At 42.3% G+C, this 3,834-nt stretch overlaps 1 pseudogene; it reads left to right on the top strand.

Moving 5' to 3' along the window:
- The first annotated feature begins 2,101 nt into the window (after positions 1-2,101).
- Positions 2,102-3,121, top strand: LOC103115609 (mitochondrial genome maintenance exonuclease 1-like; annotated as a pseudogene).
- The last annotated feature ends 713 nt before the right edge of the window (positions 3,122-3,834 follow it).

The raw sequence follows: 3,834 nt of genomic DNA, 5'->3' as shown, positions 1-3,834 counted from the left end.
ACTATGAAGATTGCTAAATATGGAATAATGAGAGTTGTTATATATGTATATTAGGGAAAAATTATAGTTATTGGCTGGGGAAACTGCATAATGACCATGCAAAAATTCTTATTCTTGAGGCTCTGAGGCCCCAAGTTCGATCTTCAGCACCACCCAAAACTGAGCAGTGCTTTGGTATCTCTCTCTCATTAGAATAAATGAATAAGGGAGTCGGGCGGTAGCACAGTGGGTTAAGCACATGTGGTGTTAAGCGCAAGGACCAGTTTAAAGATCTCAGTTTGAGCCCCCCTGACTTCCCACCTGCAGGGGTGTCACTTCACAGGTGGTGAAGCAGGTCTGCAGGTGTCTATCTTTCTCTCCCCCTCTCTGTCTTCCCCTCCTCTCTCCATTTCTCTCTGTCTTATCTATCCACAATGACATCAATAACAACAACAATAATAACTACAACAACAATTAAAAAAACAAGGGAAAGTAAATAAATAAAACATTTAAAACATTAAAAAAGAATAAATGAATAAAGATACTGAAAAAGGAAATTATGGGCTGGAGAGATGATAGCTATTCAAAAGTCCTTTGGTACTTGAGGCACTAAATAAAGGTCCCAAGTTTAATCACCACCACCACCATAAACAAGAGCTGAGCAGTATTCTGGTAAAAAAAAAAATCTATCTATAAAGATCATGGGAGATTAGCAGTATACACTATAGTTAAACATACCTCCATGTGCATCTGCATAATTCCCCAGCACCTCCATCCTCTGATCTGGTCATTAGACTCTGAAGTATATACTCAAGAGGAAGATATTTATAGAGTAATAAGACCTATGAACATGACACTTACTGTAGCACTGTTTGAAAAGTCCAAAATTGGAAACACTGACATTCCTGCCAGCAAGAAAATAGATACATAATTAGTGGCTGATTCCCTCACAGAAAGACTACTACTACTACTAGCGTTTGCTCACAGAAAGACTGTACAACAATGACAATGAAGTACATCTATAATCCAAGAGGAAGTACAAGGAAACGGACGAATTTCACAAGCATGATTTTGCAGGGGGCATCCAGTCAATAAAGAAATCCTCCCTGCATCATATCCTTTTCACAAATGTCAGAAGCAAGAACAGCAAAGGTAGAGATAAAGATTTGGAGCTGCTTGGGTATGACTGGGTGAGAACACAGGAGATGCTGGTTAGGGAGACTATTGTTCTTTCTTTCTCTGTGCATGAATGTGAAACTTGCAGAGTTTCATGCTTAGAGTTTTGTGTCATTTTTCTGAATTTTTTTTTCAAATTTGGTTTAACAAAGTTAAACTGAAAGGAAAGCCCCTGAGAAAGCCAGTCTTCTTGCAAAGTAGTGGATAAGATGAGAGAGAAAGAGAGACATCTGCTAAGATCACAAAGCAGTCACTGTCAAGTGTGGTTGGTATGTCTTTCAGGGAAGTAAGGACTTTTTGTTCTGGCAGAGATGGGAAAATATCTGATAATCTCAACAGAGACTGTGTAATGTCACTATGCCTTTCTATGTGCTTGCCCTAGTTGAGGGATTGTTGTGGCACATAGTAGTCAGAAGGGGATAAGAGAGGAGACTTTCATAGGAGTTCAGATGAAGCATGAAAGTCACTCTAATTACACAACTTTAGAACTTTTTTTTTCCCTGCCATCAGGATTATTGCTGGGACTTGGTGCCTGCACAGAGTTCCTGCTTCCACTGGTTATCTTATTTTCTTTCTTTTATTTGATATTACATACAGAGCTTGAGAGAGAAGGAAGAGATAGCTGTAACACTCTTCCATCATGTGTGAAACTTCTCTCTGCAGGAGAGAAGCAGGGGCTTGAACCCAAGTTCTTATGCATGGTGATGTGTGCACTCTTCCAGGTGAACTACTACGCAGACCCACAACTTCAGGGGAGTAAGGAAATGAAAAGCTAAGTATAGAATTCAGGACCAAAGTGCGGAAAGGGTGAAAGGAAGGATCAATAGAAGTAGTTTTTGCCCTTGGGATTGAGTGAAATATTGAGTTCTTGGAGGATTGCAAAGCTTAAAACGGAAGCCCTCTATGTTGCAAGAAGACTAGAAGGAGGTGACAAAAGAATCTAAAGATGAAGGAATTTAAGACCATCTGCAGGCAGCTCAGAAGTTTAAAGGAGTTGTCTATAAAACCAACCCCACATGTGGGTTTCTCCACTTCCTCATATTACTATGACCAGAAGAAAAAAGTGAACCCTTATGAAGAAGTGGATCAAGAAAAGTACTCTAATATAGTCCAGTCTATCTTGTCACTCAGAGGCCATGGTCAGACTCCAGATTTTGAGGAAGACTCTTTACTCTATGGACCTGTGAGTAAGTGCAAACCACCAAAGCAGGATGAGGAAACAATTGCAGGGAACCGATTTCCTCTCTTCAATCGGGAAAGAATCGTGAAACCAAATGCAGCATGTTCTCCTACAACCCCTTTGAAAATCCCTTTGCAAAAGAATATACCAAGTATGACCTGGGTCCTTCAGCAGACCATGACAACAGAACAACTTTTCTACTTGGAGAGGTGGAAAAAGCGGATGATTATGGAACTGGGCAAGGATGGCTTTGCAGAATATACTTCAAACATATTTTTACAAGGAAAACAGTTTCATGAAACTGTAGAAACCATACTTTCATCCCAGGGAAACCTAGACTTCCGAGAGAGGAGTGAAAATCTCAAATCTGGCTATACTGAGAGCATTCAGCACATTCTGAAAGATGTCAGTGGAGTATGAGCTCTTGAAAGCACTGTTCAGCATAAGACCTTAAAGTATGTAAGTCTGATGGACTGTGTGGCTGAATATCAAGGTAAGTTGTGTGTGATTGATTGGAAGACATCAGAGAAACCAAAGCCTCTTATCTGAAATACATTTGACAACCCCCTGCAAGTTGTGGCATACGTTGGTGCCATAAACCATGATCCTAACTATAGCTTTGAGGTTCAGTGTGGTTTAATTGTGGTGGCCTACAAAGATGGATCCTATGCCCACCCGCATTTCATGGATTCAGAGCTCTGTTCCCAGTACTGGATGAAGTGGCTTCTTCGACTGAAAGAATATACAAAAAAGGAAAAGAACCATAATATTCAGAAACCAGATTAGGGAGCAAGATACTTTGGGGGGGGGGGAATTCAGCATTTTCTTACAGTTTGGGGAGATTTGTCAGTATTTTCTGTGTTTATTAAGAAATGGAAATAGCGGGGAGAGGAAGATGGGGGCCTAAGAAGTCGCTGACAGCGAGCGCTCTGACTGCATCGTCGGCAACGGTAGGGTTTTCTGCCTTTAGCAGGCCAGTTAATAAGGGGTGACACCAAAAAGTGAGTACAATTTAATTTGGGTTAAGAATTAGAGTAAAGGTGACACGGACTAGCGGGGCTCCAGAATTCCCAGGGCGCCGGGCAAGGCGAGTGCGCCGGGCATTGTCCTCCGCCCGCCCAGGAAGGCGGCTCCTCCGCCGGTTGCAGAGCGCGGCGGGCAGAGGAACCGGAGAGAGCACTTTAGCTCGGGGGCTTTCTCTTGGGAGTCTGCAGGGTCCACCGCGGCCCTGAGAGCAGATCCAAAGACTTCTTGAGTATAGCTCTCATTGGATCAAAGGACTTGGAGCTAGTTTTCATTTTTGAGAAATCCTTTAAAAAAGTCTGGAGGGAGGGGTTTCCCGGAAGATGGCGGACTGAGAAGCGGCTAGCCTTGGAGCTCCGGACACATCTCGTGTAAACAATAGGATTTTCTGCCTTTAGCAGGCCAGCCAATAAGGGGCCATAGTGGTCATACCAAGGATGTGTCTATAACTTAATTTGGGTTAAGAATTAGAATAG

Source organism: Erinaceus europaeus, chromosome 11, assembly GCF_950295315.1.
Source record: "Erinaceus europaeus chromosome 11, mEriEur2.1, whole genome shotgun sequence".
Lineage (NCBI taxonomy): Eukaryota > Metazoa > Chordata > Mammalia > Eulipotyphla > Erinaceidae > Erinaceus > Erinaceus europaeus.
Note: the sequence above shows the minus strand (reverse complement) of the source record. Positions and strands in the feature narration are given on the sequence as shown.